This window comes from Heptranchias perlo, chromosome 17, assembly GCF_035084215.1.
Source record: "Heptranchias perlo isolate sHepPer1 chromosome 17, sHepPer1.hap1, whole genome shotgun sequence".
NCBI lineage: Eukaryota > Metazoa > Chordata > Chondrichthyes > Hexanchiformes > Hexanchidae > Heptranchias > Heptranchias perlo.
In genome coordinates, this window is record NC_090341.1 from 3,257,866 (window position 1) to 3,280,777 (window position 22,912).

General features: G+C 48.7%; 3 long non-coding RNA genes across 3 annotated transcripts in view; 1 reads left to right on the forward strand and 2 right to left on the reverse strand.

Moving 5' to 3' along the window:
* The window catches only part of LOC137333983 (uncharacterized), a 40,268-nt gene extending 36,638 nt beyond the window's left edge, over positions 1-3,630 (reverse strand). The window contains exon 1 of the long non-coding RNA XR_010966025.1: positions 3,476-3,630. This is a non-coding gene — a long non-coding RNA (uncharacterized lncRNA). The remainder of the gene's footprint in view (positions 1-3,475) is intronic.
* Positions 1-12,952, forward strand: part of LOC137333982 (uncharacterized) — a 58,838-nt gene extending 45,886 nt beyond the window's left edge. The window contains exon 3 of the long non-coding RNA XR_010966024.1: positions 11,637-12,952. This is a non-coding gene — a long non-coding RNA (uncharacterized lncRNA). The remainder of the gene's footprint in view (positions 1-11,636) is intronic.
* LOC137333981 (uncharacterized) overlaps positions 6,446-22,912 on the reverse strand; it is a 31,521-nt gene continuing 15,054 nt past the window's right edge. The window contains exon 3 of the long non-coding RNA XR_010966023.1: positions 6,446-6,691. This is a non-coding gene — a long non-coding RNA (uncharacterized lncRNA). The remainder of the gene's footprint in view (positions 6,692-22,912) is intronic.

Here is a 22,912-nt window from a genome sequence, read left to right on the forward strand (position 1 = left end):
GGCTGCTCCATGCTGCTGTGTGGTTCTTTGCTGCAGGAGCAGTCATTGGAGGACTGCCCCTTTAAATAGGGCTCCTCCAGCTGACAGCCTGTGATGGGGGTGCGCACTCCGCCCGCTGCGCAGGTTTCCAACGGGAAACCCGGAAGCCACGGTAAGTGGTTTCAATTTACCTGCGATCGCGTGGGGGAACGGACGGATTTCACTGGGCGGGTTACCCACCCCCCCTCTGCCATCCCGCCTCCCTGGTAATATCGGGGCCATAGAGTACAAAAGCAAGGAGGTTATGTTGAACCTTTATAAAACACTGGTTCGGCCACAACTGGAGTATTGTGTCCAATTTAGGAAGGATGTGAAGGCCTTAGAGAGGGTGCAGAAAAGATTTACTAGAATGGTTCCAGGGATGAGGGACTTTAGTTACGTGGATAGACTGGAGAAGCTGGGATTGTTCTCCTTGGAGCAGAGAAGGTTGAGAGGAGATTTGATCGAGGTGTTCAAAATCATGAAGGGTTTAGATAAAGTAAATAAAGAGAAACTGCTCCCATTGGCGGAAGGGTCGAGAACCAGAGGACACGGATTTAAGGTGATTGGCAAAAGAACCAAAGACGACGTGTACTTAGGATCTGGAATGCGCTGCCTGAAGGGCGGTGGAGGCAGATTCAATCGTGGCTTTCAAAAAGGAATTGGATAAATACTTGAAGAGAAAAAATTCGCAGGGCTACGGGGAAAGAGCGGGGGAGTGGGACTAACTGGATTGCTCTTACAAAGAGCCGGCACGGGCTCGATGGGTGGAATGGCCTCCTTCTGTGCTGTAACCGTTCTATGATTCTATGTAGTGAGGAAAGAAATTTAAACTTTGCAATCACTTCACGCTAGGCTCATTGATAGCATTCCTCATTCTAAGCCGAAAGTTTATGGCCTCCATTTTAGCACCCGCTATCGGGTGGGTTCCTGGCGGGGGGGGCTCCAAAAATCGGGGAATCCTGGAGCGGGTCGGGAGCCCGGCTCCAACCCGCCCACTTCCGGGTTCCCCACAGACGCGCCGGCGTGCGCGCGCAGCCCCCGCATGTGGGACTCCCGCAGGCAATTAAAGCCAGCGAGGGGCCACTTGAGAATATTTACCTTGCTATTTCAGGTCATTAACAGACCTGATTAAGGGATTATGTGAGGAGGGGTGGGATTTTAGAAACAACTGGGACTGTTTCCCGTACTGGGGGAAACACTCCCAGTTCAAATGGACGTGTTGCAGCCATCAGCCTGTGGCAGCAGCAAAGGTCCATTTGACAGGTCGGGGGGGAGACCCTCACTCATTGCAGGAGGCCACTCTGTCACTTGGGACAAAGTTTGGCCTCCACCACCCTCCTCCTGACAATCAAATTCACCAACTTTATCACTTACCCTGGGGTCCAGAGACATGTAGCTACCTTGCGGACCCCCTCAGATGTACATCTTCCGGATGGGAGCCGCCGTAGCTGCAGTCATGACCTCCTCGGAGGGCGAACAGCCTCACCAGCCTCGCCGGCCAAGCCATCCACCTCTGACACGTGGAGCTCCACAACACAGTGCTGTGACACATCCACCTGTACAGCAGGAGGGAGGGCAACCGCAGAGAGAGATGCGTCGCAGAGGGCACTACCCTCGCCACAGGGTCCACAGACCAAGGCTCAGCTTCCTGGACCTCTCTGAGCAGCAGTGCACACGGAGGCTCAGAGTCACTCGACATGTAGTCATGGACATCAACAGCCTCCTTCATGCCGAGCTGCTCCCGGCTGGCCCGAGCACCATCTTCTTACCTGTCGCTGTCAAAGTCACCACTGCCCTCAACAACTTCTCCTCCGTATCCTTCCAGGGTGCAACCGGGGACATCGCTGACGTCTCTCAGTCGTCTGCGCAGGAGAGCCCTGCAAATACACCTACACCCACTCTGCAGTGACACAATGGGTGGCATCAGGTGTGGGTCTTCAGAGTGATCCTCAGGAAAGGGCATTATTGCACAAACCAGACAAGATTTGCAAAGACGTGGCAGTAGTGGTGCCAATATAATATGTAATGTGAGTTGATCAGAAATCAATATAAGTAACAACCATGACAAACCCTCAAACACCCTTGTGCATCCCCTTCATGCTCACGACACGTTTGCCTTGCACTGCCTACTGCACATATGTGTTGCATGCCCTGTGGCTGCAGCACAGGTAGTGGCAGGTTGAGTGAGGCTGGCCGTGAAAGAGATGCACGAGAGGGTGAGTATGAGATAGAGCCATGAGATTGTATGAGGATTGGGTTGAGTGGTAGTGGCGGGATGAGTACTGGCGAGGTGAGTAAGTGCAGGTAAGATGAGGATGAGGTTTGAGTGGGTGTGAGGGATGATGTGACAGAGTAGTGTTGGCAGTGCAGAAGGAGATGTGGGGTGGGGGCGGTGATGTGGCAGATGGAGTGTAGGGGAATGAGTAAGTGTACTCACTTTGGCTGACCTACTGAGGTCATTGGAGCGCCTCCTGCATTGTATGCAGGTGGGCGATATGTTGGTGGTGCTGGTGACCTCCTCTGCCACCTCGAGCCAGGCCTTCCTGGTGGCAGAGGCAGGCCGCTTCCTCCCGCCCGCCGGGGGGAAGATCTCTGTCCTCCCCCTCCTCCTCACCCCATGTATTGATACCTGGAGTGAGGCATCATTAAACTGGGAGCAGCCTTCCCCCTGGGCTGCTCCATGCTGTAATTTTTCCGATTTGTTGCAGCATCTGTCAGTGGAGGACTGCCCCTTTAAATAGAGCTCCTCCAGCTGACAGAGCTTACTGCGCATGCGCAGCCCGCCCGACGCGCAGATCAGCAGTGGGGAACCCGGAAGACCAGGTAAGTGGATCAAATTAGGCTGCGATCGCGCGGGGGGCAGACTGATTTCACCGGGCGCGTTACCCACACGCCCAATCGCCCCCCGCTGCAAACCCGCAGCCCTGGCAATATCGAGCCCTATGTGTTCAAGTCCCACTCAAGACTCCTAGTGCCAGTACTGAGAGAATACCATCTTTCGGATGAGATGTTAAACCGAGGCCCCGTCTGCCCTCTTGGGTGAATGTAAATTATTCTATGACACTATTCGAAGAGCAGGGGGGAGTTCTCCCCGGGGTCCTGGGGCCAATATTTATCCCTCAACCAACATCACTAAAAACAGATTACTTGGTCATTATCACATTTCTGTTTGTGGGATCTTGCTGTGCGCAAATTGGCTGCTGCATTTTCCAACATTACAACAGTGACTACACTTCATAAGTATTTCATTGGCTGTAAAGCGCTTTGAGTCGCGCTGCGGTTGCGAATTGAACTATATAAATGCGAAACCTTCTTTCCTTCTTTCAATCAATCTGGACTTGATTAGAACGCAGGCCCCAGAGGTGAAAGGTCAGTGTGTTAACCCACTGCGACACCGAACTCCGCTACTGTTGTATTGAGTGCCTAACATTTTGGCACTCCATGCCATTCCCACCTCATTTGCACGATATGCTGGGAATCCAAGCCCTCGACCAACGTGTCATATCCTGTCTTTTGCTCCCTTGGCTCGTGTCGTTGCCATGTTCATGTAACATTTTGGACAACTCATCTCATATCTTCAGTGGCTCCTGTTTGTCTCATATCCCTCTTAATCCCGATCTCCGGAACGCCTAGCACGGCTCCCGATTCCTTCGTCACTCTCCTTCGTCATGGAACTGTTAATTTGCTCTGGGAAGGGCTAATTCTAACTTGCTGTGAGAGTTGAACCATTCCTTGCATGCTTTGCCCAAACCAGGAGTTGCACGTGGTGACTGAGATCTTTATATGATCTGATCCCTCCCATGCTTTCCTTCTAATTTTTGGACTTTTGCCCAGCCAGATACAGCTCCTGGACGGTGGCCACTCCCCAGTCTGTCCCTTCGAGCTTTTGAAGGCCCCATAAACTGCTTCTCAGGATTATTTATACACTTGTCATTCCAGGAACATTGAGTTACATTGAAACTACAGCACAGAAACAGGCCATTCAGCCCAACTGGCCTATGCTGGCATTTATGCTCCAGACGAGCCTCCTCCCTCCCTACTTCATCTCACCCAATCAGCATATCCTTCTATTCCTTTCTCCCTCATGTGTTTATCCAGCTTCCCCTTAACGGTATCTACACTATTCACCTCAACTACTCCTTGTGGGAGCGAGTTCCACATTCTCACCACTCTCTGGGTAAAGAAGTTTCTCCTGAATTCCCTATTGGATTTATTAGCGACTATTTTATATTTATGACCTCTAGTTTCGGACTCCCCCAGGAGTCCCCCATTGGTTTCCCACTCACTGTAATATTTTTCTTTATGTTTCTTCTACACACCAACTTGTTGGACACTTTGGCTCCCAGTTTACGCCTGTAAAACAGGCCTGCACCAACACATTTCTAGGCCGCGCTCTCTATTAAGGGTCAGTGACTATTGATGAGGTGCAGGATCCCTCGCTGATTCTCCCCTTTCCCTAGTTCAGGAGTGTTAAGGTCAATCATAATGGGACCACCTAACTCAGCACAGACCGGGTATCGAACCTGGCACCTTCCGTGCTCACTGCTACACCAGGCAGTACACCTATCGACTCAGGCATCGGGGGAACTGTATGCCCGTGTCCTAACCTGCTCCAAGTCACGTTCACCCATCGCTCGCTGACCTACATCGGCTCCAGAACCAGCAATGGCTCCATTTTAAAATCCTCATCCTTGTTTTCAAATTCCTCCATGGCCCTCGCCCCTCCCTATCTCTGTAACCTCCTCCAGCCCTACAACCCTCCGAGATCTCTGCGCTCCTCCAATTCTGGCCTCTTGCTAATTCACAATTTCCTTCGTGCCCCCCCCCCCCATTGGCGGCCGTGCCTTCAGCTGCCTGGGCCCTAAGCTCTGGAATTCCCTCCCTAAACCTCTCCGCCCTCTCTCTCCTCCTTTGAGACTCTCCTTAAAACCTACCTCTTTGACCAAGCTTTTGGTCACCTGTCCTAATATCTCCTTATGTGGCTCGGTGTCAAATTTTGTTTGATAATCGCTCCTGTGAAGCGCCTTGGGACGTTTTACTACATTAAAGGCGCTATATAAATGCAAGTTGTTGTTGTTGTAATTGCGCAACACATGAAAGTCACCCCCACTCTTCTTAATAATCTCAACCCCACCTTCTCTCCGCATCCCCTCAATCTCACTCCCTCCAGGGAGTTGGCAGTTTTGAGGATCCGATGTAAAATGAGTTTGGAGAAACTCAACTGAGGTCCTGGGGGCAAAGTGGCTCAGTGACAAGCTGTGTGTCAGCTCTGACCCGGTGGGTAGCACTCTCAGCTCAGAGTCAGCAGGTTTATGGATTACAAATCCCACACCAGAGACGTTGAGCCCATAATCCAGGCTGCTACTTGCAGAGGGAGTGCTGCACTGTTGGAAGTGCTGTCTTTTAAATGCGATGTCTGCCCTCTCACATGGATGTAAAAGATCCCATGGCCACTATTTGATGGTTTTATTTCAAAGAAGAGCAGGGGGGAGTTCTCCCCAGTATCCTGGGTCGCTATTTATCCCTCAACCAACATCACTAAAAAAGAGATTATCTGGTCATTATCACATTGCTGTTTGTGGGATCTTGCTGTGCGCACATTGGATGCCGTGTTTCCTACATTACAACAGTGACTACAATTCAAAAGTACTTCATTGGCTGTAAAGCGCTTTGGGATGTCCTGAGGTTGTGAAAGGCGCTATATAAATGCAAGTCTGTCTTTGTTTCTTTAAAACCACCCACAATCTGTAACAACATTTTCAATCTCACTTAAGTCACTGTTGTTAGTTGGAAAGACTAGAGAAGCTGGGATTGCTCTCATTTAGAGCGGTGAAGGTTAAGGTTAAATTGACTGCTATATTTGTCTACATAACACTTCAAAAAGTAATGAATTGGTTGTAAAATGCTTTGGGACGTCCTAAAGACGCAATAAGACACTGTACAGATGGAAGTTCTTTCTCTCTAAGAGTAATTTCTAGCCTTTGTGTATTACGGGGCCTATTCCATTTGTATATCAAGCCCCAGTCTTTTTAATTGGACCTATTTTACTTGCAAGCAGTTCCGTGACAAAACACATAGGGCTAGAAATTTGTTTTAGGCCATTTTTCGGGTGCAGATTGGTCGTTGGGCTGGGAGCACCAACCAGAAGCCGGGAGCCCGAATGGGGGTTGCCAACTCTGGCTGGATGTATTCCTGGAGGTTTTATCACGTGACCTCCTCCCTCTCACCGCCCCGCCTCCACCCTCCCCTCATTGGTCATGTCCATCCTCTTGGAAGCCCGCCTTCACCCGGCCAATTGGAAAACGAACTGACTCTTCGTTGCCTGATTGGATGATTCTTGACTGTCAGTCAAACAGCCTTTTTCTTTCCCATCACTAACATTTTGATAAAAAGCGTTGAAAGAAAATTATTTTTTTATTGCCCCTATGATTTTTCCCCGCTGGGTATTTGCTCCCAGTGGCCCTGGAGATTAACCTCCAATTCCTGGATACTCCAGGACAATCCTGGAGGGTTGGCAACCCCCAGGCAAATGGCTGCAGAATGAGTTCCAATTTCTCCCCGATATAATCCAACGAGTTTTCAGATTAAACCAATTCCTTGCATGGGCGGAGTTTTGTTTGTATGCGGAATCTTTCCGGGCAGTGACCGTGCCTGGTTTGACGGCCAAAAACTGTTAACAAAGCACAAGAACTCCAATTATCCTTGGCAACAGTCTTCACCTATTACAAAGCAATAAGCCTTTAATTGGCTAGAATACAGCGTAGCAACACAGGAGTCTGTCACCGGCATTGGCTCCGAGAAGCTTGGCTTTAATCCTTTTTTTTCGCAAAATGCTCAGCAACTCTCTCTCCTCCTCTCTCGTTTCTCCTCATCTCCAAATAGTGGCCTAGAAATTCAATGTCGCCCAGCGCCCATTTCTTGGGCGCTAAACGGACTCCTGAGCCTCCAGTATGGCGGGGAGGAAGCACGAGCTGATTACCAGCCGGAAGTGTACCGCCCGCCATATTGTTAAAGGACCAAAGTATCGGCGTGCAGTGTCTGCGCTTGGAACAGGCGTTAGGCCCTCGTCCAATTTTAAAATTCTTCATCCTCGTGTTCAAATCCCTCCATGGCCTCGCCCCCCCTCCCTATCTCTGCAACCTTCTCCAGCCCTTCAACCCTCCGGGAACTCTGTGCTCCTCCAACTCTGTGCGTCCCCCACTCCTTCGCCCCACCAATGGCGGCCGTGCCTTCAGTCATCAAGGCCCTAAGTTCTAGAATTTCCTCCCCAAACCTCTCTAGCTCTTTCTCCTCCTTTAAAGCTCAGCTTAAAACCTACCCCTTTGACCAAATGTTGTCCAAGTGTCTCGTTCCTTGGCTTGGTGTCAAACTTTGTCCTATGAAGCGCCTTGGGACATTTTACTATGTTATAAGGCGCTATATAAATGCAAGTTGTTGTGGTGTTCTGCACTATTGAGCAGCCCAGACAAAGGCCCAAGGCCCCACAGTGCAAGGTTGAAAAGAGTAGGAGAGAAGGTAAGATAAATGAGGAAGGCAGTGATTCAATGGCAAGGAGTTTGGGATTCAAAAAGCTTGAAGACTGAAAGACTCACGGAGGTTAGAAGTTCAACACCTTTGAGATCCTGGGAAAGAATGAGTTTGACTTGGAGACGGTGAGTTTTGAGTGAGGATAGAGTGAGGAAGCAAATTGTTTGGGACGGGATATTTATGGATCTATCTCTTCAAATAGACTTCTCAAGTTTTAAAAAAAGCCCAATAGTCCCTTAACCAATGAGCTCCTTGCTCACTGCTAAACAACTCAATGGGTTAAGCACGCACCTTATTTCAATCTTGCCAAGAACAAAACAGGACACAATCGCGTTCAGTATTTGTTAAATGCTTATATCGAACCTTGGTTAGACCACACTTGGAGGACTGTGAGCAGTTCTGGTCTCCGTATTATAAAAAGGATATAGAGGCACTGGAGAAGGTGCAAAAAAAGATTTACTAGGACAATACCAGAACTGAGAGGTTATAACTATCAGGAAAGGCTGATCAGGCTGGGGCTCTTTTCTCTAGAAAAGAGAAGACTGAGGGGTGACCTGATAGAGGTCTTTAAAATTGTGAAAGAATCGATAGGGTAGATGTAGAGAAGATGTTTCCACTTGTGGGGGAGACCAGAACTAGGGGTCATAAATATAAGATAGTCACTAATAAATCCAATCGGGAATTCAGGAGAAACTTCTTTACCCAGAGAGTGATGAGAATGTGGAACTCACTCCCACAAGGAGTAGTTGAGGCACCAAAATATTAAGTATTTTCTTTTAAGTACTTTCATGTAAAGCCGGGGTAGATAAACACATGAGGGAGAAAGGAATAGAAGGATATGCTGATAGGGTGAGATGAAGTAGGGAGGGAGGAGGCTCGTGTGGAGCATAAACACCGGCACAGACCAGTTGGGCCGAATGGCCTGCATCCTGGCCAATATTTATCCCTCAACCAACATCACTGAAAACAGATGATCTGGTTATTATCACATGGCTGTTTGTGGGATCTCGTTGTGTGTAAATTGGCTGCTACATTTCCCTACATTACAACAGTGACTACACTTCCAAACAGTACTTCATCAGCTGTAAAGTGCTTTGGGACGTCCTGAGGTGGTGAAAGGCGCTATATAAATGCAAGTCCTTTCTGTTTTTGTTTCCTCTGTGGCCCAACCAGCGGGTCCTTAAAGAGACTGCTGGAGGCAGTTTTTTGTTTTTTAACTTAACTCGATATGGAGCCAGGAGGAGCAGGATCGCTCCACACCAACAAAGAGGGCTGCTGCCAGCCCATGTTCGCCCCCCTCCGCCTTCCCCCACCCCCCCCATGTCAATCTGCTCACGGTACAAAGCAGATGTCACATGGGCTCCCTTGCGCACTGTCAATTAAGAAGTGTTATGTTAGGACTCTAACCAGGGTATCACAGGTCCCTGCATGTGATCCCTGAGTTGAGACCAATTATGCAAACTCAACTTGCTAATAGCATAAAAAAAAAGCAATCAGGGAGAGTGTGCGCGGCAGAAAAGGAGTCCAGTCCTGACTTGTTCTCCGACAGGACTCCACACGAGCTGCCTGACTCCATGTCTTTTATTTGGATTTCCACCCCAGAATTTTTTTTTTTAAAAGAGTCCAATTAAACCGGAAAAACCGGAGCATTGTTTTCCGTAGGGGTTATTATCCCTGCTGTGGAAAAGTCTTACAAAGAAGCGGAGGACAAGCACAACAGGGGAGGGAGGGAGGGAGGGAGGGAGGGAGGGTGACGCCAAGTGATTATAAAGAGATTTCGAAAGGTCCTGGCATTCCACAGCCGATCTGGCTCCAATTAAAATAAATTTCTTTGCCTCCTGTGTCGGGCAGTGTTTAGGCATCGCTGGCGGACACCTCAAGCCGGCGTTCGGCCCCTTCGCTTATGCTAACGAGGGGGGCCTAACGCCTGCCTAATGATCCCGTTACGAAACTCGGCACGGGGAACGCTCTGCTCGGTCTCACTGGTTCCAGACAGTCGTGGCTCACTGGGTCCTACTCTTGCCTTCTGAGTCAGGAGGTTAGTGGGTTCAGGAACCCCCTCCAGAGACTTGAGCACAGAATCTCGGCTGATACTCCTGGTGTAGTACGGAGGGAGTGCTGCACTGTCAGAGGTGCTGTCATTCGGATAAAATGTTAAACCCCGTCTGCCCTCTCAGGTGGATGTAAAAGATCCTGTGGCCACTATTTTGAAGAAGAGCAGGGGAGTTCTCCCTGGCATCCTGGCCAATATTTATCCCTCAACCAACATCACTGAAAACAGATGATCTGGTTATTATCACATGGCTGTTTGTGGGATCTCGTTGTGTGTAAATTGGCTGCTACATTTCCCTACATTACAACAGTGACTACACTTCCAAACAGTACTTCATCAGCTGTAAAGTGCTTTGGGACGTCCTGAGGTGGTGAAAGGCGCTATATAAATGCAAGTCCTTTCTGTTTTTGTTTCCTCTGTGGCCCAACCAGCGGGTCCTTAAAGAGACTGCTGGAGGCAGTTTTTTGTTTTTTAACTTAACTCGATATGGAGCCAGGAGGAGCAGGATCGCTCCACACCAACAAAGAGGGCTGCTGCCAGCCCATGTTCGCCCCCCTCCGCCTTCCCCCACCCCCCCCCGTTACTCATCTCCCCTCCCCCAACCCCATTCCTCCTCATCGCCTCTCCCCCGTTACTCATCTCCCCCTCCCCCATTCCTCCTCATTGCCCCTCCCCTGTTACTCATCTCCCCCTCCCCATTCCTCCTCATTGCCCCTCCCCCGTTACTCATCTCCCCCTCCCCGTTCCTCCTCATTGCCCCTCCCCCGTTACTCATCTCCCCCTCCCCCATTCCTCCTCATTGCCCCTCCCCCGTTTCTCATCTCCCCCTCCCCGTTCCTCCTCATTGCCCCTCCCCCGTTACTCATCTCCCTCTCCCCCATTCCTCCTCATCGCCTCTCCCCCCGTTGCTCGTCTCCCCCACCCCCGTCCTTCCTCATCACCTCTCCCCCCCGTTACTCGCCTCCTCTCCTCCCCTGTTCCTCCTCATTTCCTCTCCTCCCGTTACTCGCCTCCCCCCTCCCCCCCCCGTTCCTCCTGGTGACCCCCCTCCCCCCCCCAGGACCTACCTGAGAGCCAATCGCAGTCAAACAAATTGGTCTGGAGCTGCTTCTGAACACCGATTGGTTCTCCGGACTTGGTGATGAGGCCCAATTAGGGACGCGGCCTCGTGCTCCTGGGCCGCGTATCAAACACATCACCAATCTCACCCCCTAAAAACAGGACCAAACTGATTCCCCCGTTCATTTTTATTGGATAACTATTTGTTTTACGAACATACCGGGTTATATATTGCCCCCATTGTAACAGGACTAATCACCTGCCATAAGACCATAAGACCATAAGAGATAGGAGCAGGAGTAGGCCATTCGGCCCCTCGAGCCTGTTTCGCCATTCAATGAGATCACGGCTGATCTGATTTTTATCTGAACTCCACTTTCCCGCCCTTTCCCCATATCCTTTGACTCCCTTGCTGATCAAAAATTTGTCTAACTCAGCCTTGAATGTATTCAATGACTCGGCCTCCACAGCTTTTAGGGGTAAAGAATTCCAAAGATTCACGACCCTCTGGGAGAAGAAATTCCTCCTAATTTCCGTCTTAAACGGGCGACCCCTTATTCTGAGGCTATGCCCCCGAGTTTTAGATTCCCCCATGAGGGGGTAACATCCTCTCAGCATTTACCCTATCGAGTCCCCTCGAGTTCCTCGAGGCCCATGAGGAGAAAAAAATAGAGGCGGAAAATAGCACAAAAATACCCAATCCGGTCAATTCCTTTCTCAGCTGAACTTGAAATTAATCTGCGTGGATTGACTTTTGCTGCTCGTTCCAGTCCAGGGACAGGCGGGAACGTTAAAACAAAACCTGTGATTTTGTCACGAGAATTTTAAAAATGATAAACTTCACCGTCTTGGTTGCAGAAGAATAATGTTATTGTGTTACAATTAAACAGCTGTATGTATGAGTTTGGTTATAGACTAAACCTCCTTCTCTGACCTTGTCTTTTCTTTTTAATATTAATTCATCCACTTGGAGAAGATTAAAGGCAGACGCCGGAGAGTCAGTCCTGTTGTCGAACTCAATAACAGTAATGCGACTCTCAATCATCCCAGATTGGGCTGCGGGATCAAGCTAAATAAAGCAAATGCCTCTGTGACAGACACTGTTCATTGTAACCCTCTGCCTTATATATTGGTTATATAACCAGTGAAAGTCCTGCCTCAATTCTTCAGCAGGTTTTCCTTTCCCCAATAAAGAGGTTTATAACTATCAGGAAGGACTGAACAGGCTGGGGCTCATTTCTCTAGAAAAGAGAAGGCTGAGGGGGTGACCTGATTGAGGTCTTTATGATTACAAAAGTGTTATGATCTGGTCGATTTAGAGAAGATGTTTCCACTTGTGGGGGAATCCAAAACTAGGGGCCATGAATGTAAGATAGTCACTAATAAATCCAATCCGGAATTCAGGAGGAACTTCCAAGCCTGATCCCGTCCTCCTATAAGGACAGAGGGATGGATTTTCTGAATGAGTGCTCCCAATAAACCTTAAAATTTAACATGGGATTTGAAACCCTTCAATCCACAAACACAAAGATTAGTTTACAGAGTCTATTTACCAAACATCTCTTGGTTGGCTGGATAAGGCTGGAATTTGTCAACAATAGATGTTGAAGCTGATGGGCATCAAAGGAAAAGACGACTTAGTATCAAAGTATATTACAGCACAGATGGAGGCCATTCGGCCCATCGAGCCTCTGCCGGCTCTTTGAAAGAGCTATCCAATTAGACCCACTCCCCCTGCTCTTTCCCCATTGCTCTGTAAATGTTTTCCCTTCAAGTATTTATCCAATTCCCTTTTGAAAGTTATTATTGAATCTGCTTCCACCGCCCTTTCAGGCAGCGCATTCCAGATCATCACAACTTGCTGCATAAAAAAATGTTTCCTCATGTCGCCTCTGGCGCTTTTGCCAATCGCCTTAAATCTGTGTCCTCTGGTTACCGACCCTTCTGTTACTGGAAAACGTTTCTCCTTATTTACTGTATCAAAATCATTCATGATTTTGAACACCTCTGTCAAATCTCCACTTAACCTTCTCTGCTCTGAGGAGAACAATCTCAGCTTCTCCAGTCTCTCCACATTAACTGAAGTCCCTCATCCCTGGTACCATTCTAGTAAATCTCCTCCCCACCCTCTCCAAGGCCTTGACATCCTTCCTAAAGTGCGGTGCCCAGAATTGGACACAATATTCCAGCTGATCAGTGGATACAACTAATATTACAAACAGTAGTTACTACAACTCATCAATGTTTTAGAAAGGTTTCCTTGCTTTTGTACTCTATGCTTCTATTAATAAAGCCCAGAATCCCATTTGCTTTTTTAACTGCCTTTTAATACCTCGTCGAGCTCATGCAAGGAACATCTGTCAGGAGACAAGAAGCAGTCGATGCTAAGGTCTGATTAAGTTGAGCTTAGGTCGCTCTTAGTTTATGAACAAGCCCTCTGGTCCTCCTGCCCTGATGTTGTGCAAAAATCCCTCTCCGTGCCCAGCTCCTTACCAGCAATGTACGTTTATATATCGAAATACAAGATGCTTTAGGGTCGGAATGATGGACACCAGGCAGATTGTTGGAGATTAGCTGGGGGACGGTGACTGAAGGCGTGGTCAGAAAGGTAAGATTCCCTTCCTTTGGGACCTGGGCTCAAATCTAGCCCAATATGGTCGGTCGCCCAAAAGTCAAAATAGGCCCCATGAGCTTTTCAGCCTTGCCTGAGGTGACCGAGAGGGGGCCGTGTGTAAGATATTAAATGATATCGAAAAGGTAAATCTGGAGTGACACTTCATAGTATGTGGTGAAAATAGGATAAGAACGACTCAAAGTGTTGAAAGACCAACTTAGGACTGGTATAGAATTACAGCACAGAAACAGGCCATTCAGCCCAACAGGTCCGTACTGGTGCTTATGCTCCACACAAGCCTCGTCCCACCCCTCTTCATGTCACCCTATCAGGAAGGCCTTCTTCTCCAAGAGATCAATACTTGGAATGGGTGTCTGGGTAGCAACATCCCTGGAGTCATTCGAGATATAGTCTCTGAGTCAGAAGGTCATGGGTTCAAGCCCCACTCCAGAAACTTGAACACCAAGTCTAGGTTGTCACTCCCGGTGCCAGGGAGGTGCCGTCTTTCGGATGAGATGTTAAACTGAGGCCCCATCTGCCCTCTCAGGTGGACATAAAAGATTCCACGGCCACTATTTTGAAAAAGAGCAGGGGAGTTCTCCCTGGTGTCCTGGTCAATATTTATCCCTCAACCAACATCACTAAAACAGATTATCTGGTCATTTATCACATTGCTGTTTGTGGGATCTTGCTGTCCGTACATTAGCTGCCGCGTTTCCTACATTACAACAGCGACTACACCTCAAAAAGTACGTCATTGGCTGTAAAGTATTTTGGGACGTCCTGAGGTCATGGAAGGCGCTGTATAAATGCAAGTTCTTTTTTTTCTTTCGTTCTTCAGATGCTGCGATGGGGAACCGTAGGTTTTTCTAGATAGTTGGGCTTATGGCCTTGTGTATATTTATTGTGCCATCTTGAAATCCAGAGAAGATGGAAAGCGGCAAAGGACATGACTGTGAGAGAGTATCGCGCCCAGGAAAATCAGTCACCAACAATGTTTGTTCTTGTACATTAAACGGCAGAGGTCCAAGCAGCAAGACCGAAAGAATAAGTTGGAGGGAACTTTGCCCAACTCAAAGTTCATCACCGCTCAGCAGTAGAGAATCCCATTCCATTTCTTCATGTATTTAAGACACTCCCTGAAGTCGAGCTTGACCAGAAAGTAATTCTTGATGACAGGAAACCTTTCAGACTGAGCAGTTTCAGGCTTGGGACCAGTGGATCCACTCAGAAACCCAGAACTACTTGGAGAAGGAAATTAATGAGAGAAAATTCTTGAGCTAGCGGAAGAAAAGAGAGGACCGGTGAGGCTGATTATGAGAAAGGTGGCACACAGTCTGGCACGGTAATGAGAAGGCGATGGCAGTAGATCATGGCGTGGTGTAAGAGCTTGGCTCCATGATGTGACGGAATGGGCAGGAACGACTCAAACACCTGTACAGAGACCTGAAAGTATGGAGTGCAATGGTTGCCAATCTCCAGAGTGGAGAAGAGACATGTAAAGAGAGCACCACTCAGTACAAGAAGCCCACAGCAAAGATCTGACGTTTAAAAAAACATCTCCTAGGCTGCGGGCAGTGTAGTTGCGCTGAAGTGTTGGTGGTGATTTGTACAACTGAGTAGTTTACTAAACCACATCAGAGTGGACTAGAGTCGTGTGTAGGCCCAGACCAGGCAAGGAGGCCGTGGTCCATTCCCTGAAGGACATTAGTGAACCAGTTGGGTTTCTACAAAAATCTGGTCGCTTTGATGTTTTTTTCTGGTATCAACCTTCAAATTGCCTGATTTATTGAATTCAATTTCACAGTTTCTAGTACGGTAAAAGAAGAACTTGTATTTCTACAGCGTCTTTCACCACCTCAGGGCGTCCCAAAGCGCTTTACAGCCAACAAAGTACTTTCGAAGTGTAGCGACTGTATTAATGTAGGAAACACAGCAGCCAATGTGCACACAGCAAGATCCCACAAACAGCAATGAGATAAATGACCAGATAATCTGTTCTAAGTGATGTTGGTTGAGGGATAAATATTGACCAGGACACTGGAGAGAACTCCCATAGAACCATAGAAAAGATACCGCACAGAAGGGGGCCATTCGGCCCATCGTGTCCGCGCCGGCTCGAAGAACAACCAGGTGCCCATTCAATCCCACCTTCCAGCACCCGGTCCGTAGCCCTGCAGCTTACAGCACTTTAGGTGCAGGTCCAGGTACTTTTTAAAAGAGTTGAGGGTCCCTGCCTCTACCACCAATTCGGGCAACGAATTCCGTACACCCACCACCCTCTGGGTAAAAATGTTTTTCCTCATGTCCCCTCTAATCCTTCCGCCAATCAGCTTAAATCTATGTCCTCTAGTTCTTGATCTCTCCGCTAGGGGAAACAGGTACTTCCTGTCTACTCTATCTGGGCCCCTCATAATTTTGTACACCTCAATCAAGTCACCCCTCAGCCTCCTCTGCTCCAAGGAAAACAACCCCAGCCTATCCAATCTCTCCTCGTAGCTGCAATTTTCAAGCCCTGGCAACATTCTTGTAAATCTTCTCTGCACTCTCTCCAGAGCAATTACGTCCTTCCTGTAATGTGGTGACCAGAACTGCGCACAATACTCCAGCTGTGGCCTTACCAGCGTTTTATACAGTTCCATCATTACACCCCTGCTTTTGTATTCTATACCTCGGCTAATAACGGAGAGCATTCCGTATGCCTTCTTCACAACCTTATCTACCTGTACTGCCACCTTCAGGGACCTGTGCACATGCACTCCAAGGTCTCTCACTTCCTCTACCCCTCTCAATATATTCCCGTTTACTGCGTATTCCCTTTTACTGTTTGCCCTCCCTAAGTGCATTACCTCACACGTCTCCGGGTTGAACTCCATTTGCCACTTTTCCGCCTACTCCACCAACCCATTGATATCTTCTTGGAGTCTACAGCTATCCTCTTCACTATCAACTACACGGACAATTTTTGTGTCGTCTGCAAATTTGCCAATCATGCCCCCTACATTCAAGTCCAAATCATTAATATAGAGTCATAGAGTCATAAAGTTATACAGCACGGATAGAGGCCCTTCGGCCCATCGTGTCCGCGCCGGCCATCAAGCCCAGTCTAATCTAATCTCATATTCCAGCATTTGGTCCATAGCCTTGTATGCTATGGCATTTCAAGTGCTCATCCAAATGCTTCTTGAATGTTGTGAGGGTTCCTGCCTCCACAACCCTCTCAGGCAGTGAGTTCCAGACTCCAACCACCCTCTGGGTGAAAAAGTTCTTTCTCAAATCCCCTCTAAACCTCCCGCCTTTTACCTTGAATCTATGCCCCCTTGTTATAGAACCCTCAACGAAGGGAAAAAGCTCCTTAGTATCCATCCTATCTGTGCCCCTCATAATTTTGTACACCTCAATCATGTCCCCCCTCAGCCTCCTCTGCTCCAAGGAAAACAAACCCAAACTTCCCAGTCTCTCTTCATAGCTGAAGTGCTCCAGCCCTGGTAACATCCTGGTGAATCTCCTCTGCACCCTCTCCAAAGCGATCACATCCTTCCTGTAGTGCAGCGACCAGAACTGCACACAGTACTCCAGCTGTGGCCTAACCAGTGTTTTATACAGCTCCATCATAACCTCCTTGCTCTTATATTCTATGCCTCGGCTAATAAAGGCAAGTATCCCATATGCCTCCTTTACCACCTTATCTACCTGTTCCGCCGCCTTCAGGGATCTGTGAACTTGCACACCAAGATCCCTCTGACCCTCTGTCTTGCCTAGGGTCTTCCCATTCATTGTGTATTCCCTTGCCTTGTTAGTCCCTCCAAAGTGCATCACCTCGCACTTTTCCGGGTTAAATTCCATTTGCCACTGTTCCGCCCATCTGACCAACCCATCTATATCGTCCTGCAGACTGAGGCTATCCTCCTCGCTATTTACCACCCTACCAATTTTTGTATCATCAGCGAACTTACTGATCATACCTTTTACATTCATATCCAAGTCATTAATGTAGACCACAAACAGGAAGGGACCCAGCACAGATCCCTGTGGTACCCCACTGGCCACAGGCTTCCAGTCACAAAAACAACCTTCGACCATCACCCTCTGCCTTCTGCCACTAAGCCAGTTTTGTATCCAAAGTGCCAAGGCACCCTGGACTCCATGGGCTCGTACCTTCTTGACCAGTCTCCTGTGCGGGACTTTATCGAAGGCCTTACTGAAATCCATGTATACCACATCCACTGCGTTACCCTCATCCACACGCCTAGTCACCCCCTCAAAAAATTAAATCAAATTAGTCAGACATGATCTTCCCTTGACAAAGCCATGTTGACTATCCCTGATTAATCCTTGCTTCTCCAAGTGGAGACTAATTTTGTCCTTCAGAATTTTTTCCAATAATTTTCCTACCACTGATGTTAGGCTCACTGGCCTGTAGTTCCCCGGTTTTTCCCTACTCCCCTTCTTGAATAATGGGACTACATTAGCGGTTCTCCAGTCCTCTGGCACATCCCCTGGGGCCAGAGAGGTTCTGAATATATGTGTCAGAGCCCCCACAATCTCCTCCTTTGCCTCACACAGTAGCCTGGGATACATTTCGTCCGGGCCTGGGGATTTATCCATTTTTAGGCCTGCTAAAACCGCCAATACCTCCTCCCACTCGATGTTAATATGTTCGAGTATATCACAGTCCCCCTGCCGTATTTCTATGTCTACGTCGTCCTTCTCCATAGTGAAAACAGATGCAAAAAATTCATTTAGAACCCCTCCTACATCTGCCGGCTCCACACACAGATTGCCATTTTTGTCCCTAATGGGCCCTATTTTTTCCCTAGTCATCCTCTTACCCTTAATATACTTATAAAACATCTTAGGATTTTCCTTTATTTTGCTCACCAGTGTTTTTTCATGGCCCCTCCTTGATCTCCTAATTTCTTTTTTAAGTATCCCCCTGCACTTTTTGTACTCCTCTAGGGCTTCCTCCGTCTTTAGCCTTTTGTATCTGCCAAAAGCCCTCCTTTTTTTCCTAATCCATTCTCGTATATCCCCTGACATCCAAGGTTCCCTGGAGTTCTTGGAACCACCCTTGACCTTTACGGGAACATGTTGCCATTGTATGGTCTCAATCTCCCTTCTGAAAGACTCCCATTGCTCCGATGCGGATTTTCCTACAAGCAGCTGATCCCAGTCCATTTTGGCCAGATCCTGCCTTATCCTATTAAAATCGGCCTTCCCCCAATTTAGAACCTTTATTTCCGGCCCCTCCCTGTCCTTTTCCATGACCACCTTAAATCTCACTGAATTATGGTCACTGTCACCAAAGTGCTCACCTACTAGCACTTCTTCCACTTGGCCGGCCACATTCCCTAGAATTAGGTCCAGTACCGCCCCCTCTCTTGTAGGACTTTCTACATGCTGGCTCAAAAAGCTCTCCTGGATGCACGTTAAGAATTTTGTACCCTCTAAGCATTTTACACTCTGAGTATCCCAGTTAATATTGGGGAAGTTGAAATCCCCCACTATTATTACCCTATTATTTGCACAATTTTCTGAGATTTGCCTACATATCTGTTCCTCTATCTCCCCCTGACTGTTTGGGGGCCTATAGTACACTCCCATCAAAGTGCTTGCCCCCTTTTTGTTTTTAAGCTCCACCCATATGGCCTCATTAGAGGAACCTGCTAATATATCATCCCTCCTTATGGCAGTAATTGATTCTTTAATTAATATTGCGACCCCCCCTCCTCTTATACCTCCCCCTCTGTCTCGCCTGAAGATTCTGTACCCCGGAATATTGAGCTGCCAGTCTTGCCCCTCCCTCAACCATGTCTCTGTGACAGCAACAATATCATACTCTCATGTGTTTATCAACACCTTCAGTTCATCCACCTTATTCGCAAGACTCCTTGCATTAAAATAGATGCCATCCAGCCTTGCCCTTACATATTTGCCCTGTCTTCCAAGCTGACTTGTTTTTTTCTCTATATTTGGCTGCACATCACCCCCTATTGTAGCTCCACTCTGTATCCCATCCCCCTGCCAAGTTAGTTTAAACCCCCCCCAACAGTGCTAGCAAACCTCCCCGCAAGGATATTTGTCCCGCTCTGGTTCAGATGCAACCCGTCCGACTTGTACAAGTCCCACCTTCCCCAGAAGCAGGCCCAGTGATCCAGGAAACTGAAACCCTCCCTCCTGCACCAACTCTTTAGCCACGCATTCATCTGTTCTATCCTCCTATTTCTATACTCACTAGCCCGTGGCACTGGGAGTAATCCAGAGATTACAACCTTTGAGGTCCTGCTCTTTAATCTGCTACCTAGCTCCCTAAATTCTTGATGCAGGACCTCATCTCCCTTCCTACCTATGTCGTTGGTCCCAATGTGGACCACGACCTCTGCCTGCTCGCCCTCCCCCTTGAGAATGCCCTGAAGCCGCTCAGTGACATCCATGACCCTGGCACCAGGGAGGCAACAAACCATCCTGGAGTCACGTTTACGGCCACAGAAACGCCTGTCTGTTCCCCTTACGATAGAATCCCCTACCACTATAGCTCTTCCACTCTTTTTCCTCCCAGCCTGTGCAGCAGAGCTACCCCTGGTGCCAGGAAGTTGGCTGCTGCTGCCTTCCCCTGATAAGTCATCCCCCTCAACAATATCCAAAGCGGTATATTTGTTTGAGAGGGGGACGGCCACCGGGGACCCCTGCACCGCCTGCCTGCTCCTCTTACTCTGCCTGGTGGTCACCCAATTACTTCCTGCCTGTACAACCTTTACCTGCGGTGTGACCATCTCACTAAACGTGCTGTCCACGACGTTCTCAGCATCGCGAATGCTCCTTAATGAATCCATCCGCAGCTCCAGTGCCGCAATGCGGTTTGTCAGTAGCTGCAGCTGGATACATTTCCCGCACACATGGTCGTCAGGGACACCGGAAAGGTCCCTGATTTCCCACATAGAGCAGGAAGAGCATAACACGAGGCTGGGCTGTCCTGACATGACTTACCCTTTAACTAATTAATTCAAATTAAATGAATCCCACCAATTTCACTTCAATTAAAAGGTATACTCAAGGGCCCTTGCTGAACAGCAGTCCCCCACTACACAACAGAGACCCGAGAATCCACAAACTCTAACCTTAGACAAATTCAGCAGGAAAATACTCACCAGCCAATCACTTACCTCTTCCTTGGTGACGTCCCACTTGGATTACTTTTTGCTTCTTATTTATCTTAGGTCCAGGAGTTAAGTCCCTGAAAACAAAATATAAAAACGAACCTACCCTTTAAATTCCCTCTACCCCCCAAAAGGTTAGAGGAGGTGGGAGGGTGGGAGTCACTACTAGTGTAGTGTCTCGGGTTTAGCAACCGCTCCACCTATATACGGGCACCAATGAATTGGCCTTTGAATAAGCCGCGAAGCTCCTTCCCCGCTGGGGAAAAAGACTCACGTAGGTGAGTTTAATTACTCACCTCAGGCCTCCGCTGCTCCCTTTATCGACTCGCCAATCACCTACCCGCTAACCTGTGACCTCAATCCTTGTTTTTTTTTCACCGATTGCCTCTCTGCGGGTAGGCCCTCGAGCCTGGGCCTTTAGTAGTCTCCGAGTCCCGCGCTCTCTCCTCGGTCCGCTCCCACCTGTCGCTCTGCTCCGAGTGCGGGTAGGCCCTCGAGCCTGGGCCTTTAGTAGTCTCCGAGTCCCGCGCTCTCTCCTCGGTCCGCTCCCGCCTGTCGCTCCGCTCCGAGTGCGGGTAGGCCCTCGAGCCTGGGCCTTTAGTAGTCTCCGAGTCCCGCGCTCTCTCCTAGGTCCGCTCCCGCCTGTCGCTCCGCTCCGAGTGCGGGTAGGCCCTCGAGCCTGGGCCTTTAGTAGTCTCCGAGTCCCGCGCTCTCTCCTCGGTCCGCTCCCGCCTGTCGCTCCGCTCCGAGTGCGGGTAGGCCCTCGAGCCTGGGCCTTTAGTAGTCTCCGAGTCCCGCGCTCTCTCCTCGGTCCGCTCCCGCCTGTCGCTCCGCTCCGAGTGCGGGTAGGCCCTCGAGCCTGGGCCTTTAGTAGTCTCCGAGTCCCGCGCTCTCTCCTAGGTCCGCTCCCGCCTGTAGCTCCGCTCCGAGTGCGGGTAGGCCCTCGAGCCTGGGCCTTTAGTAGTCTCCGAGTCCCGCGCTCTCTCCTCGGTCCGCTCCCGCCTGTCGCTCCGCTCCGAGTGCGGGTAGGCCCTCGAGCCTGGGCCTTTAGTAGTCTCCGAGTCCCGCGCTCTCTCCTAGGTCCGCTCCCGCCTGTAGCTCCGCTCCGACACAAACAGCAAGGGACCCAACACTGAGCCCTGTGGCACACCACTGGAAACAGATTTCCATTCGCAAAGACATCCATCGACTTTTACCCTTTGTTTCCTGTTACTGAGCTAATTTTGGATCCAATTCGCCACATTTCCCTGTATCCCATGGACTTTTACCTTTCTGACCAGTCTGCCATGTGGGACCTTGTCAAATGCCTTACTGAAATCCATGTAGACAACATCCACTGCACTACCCTCATCAATCCTCCTTGTCACTTCCTCAAAGAATTTAATCAGATTTGTAAGGCATGACCTTCCCTGAACAAATCCATGCTGACTATCCCTGATTAAACCATGCCTTTCCAAATGACAGTTTATCCTATCTCTCAGTATTGATTCTAATAGTTTGCCCACCACCGAGGTAAGACTGACCGGCCTATAATTGTTTAGCCTTTCCCCCGTACCCTTTTTAAACAATGGTACTACGTTTGCAGTCTTCCAGTCCTCCGGTACCTCCCCTGTATCTAGTGAGGATTGGAAAATGATCCTCAGAGCATCCACTATTTCCTCCCTGGCTTCCTTCAATAGCCCAGGAAACAATCCATCCGGCCCTGGTGACTTATCAACTTTCAAGGATTCCAGTCCCTCTAGTACTTCCTCTCTCGTTATGTTTACCTCATCCAATATTTCACACCTCTCCTCTTTAACTACTACGTCCGGATCATCCCTTTCCTTTGTGAATACGGAGACAAAATATTCATTTAAAACCCTACCCACATCCTCTGCTTCTACACACAAGTTACCCTTATCATCCCTGATAGGTCTCACCTTTTCCTTAGCTATCCTCTTGTTCTTAATGTATTGATAAAACATCTTTGGGTTTTCTTTAATCTTACTAGCTAATATTTTTTCTTGCCCTCTCTTTGCTTACTTTATTTCCTTTTTTACGTCATCCCTGTACTTTCAATACTCCTCTAGGCTTTCTGCAGTATTTAGTTTTCTGTGACAGTCATAAGCTTTCTTTTTCTGCTTTATCTTGCCCCGTATACTTCTAGACAACCAGGGGGCTCTAAATTTGGCAGTGCCATCCTTTTTCTTTGAGGGGACATGTCTGCATTGTACCTGTAGAATTTCACTTTTTAGTGCCTCCCACTGGCTTGCCACTGATTTCTCCTCAAGTAGTTGTGTCCAGTCCACTTCTGCCAAATCACCTCTTAGTTCTGTAAAATTTGCCTTCCCCCAATTTAAAATGTTTACTCCTGATTTAACTCTGTCCTTCTCCATAATAATGCTAAAACTAACTGAATTGTGGTCACTATCCCCAATATGGTCACCCACTGTCACTTCACCCACTTGCCCATCTTCATTTCCCAGGACTAAATCTAGAATT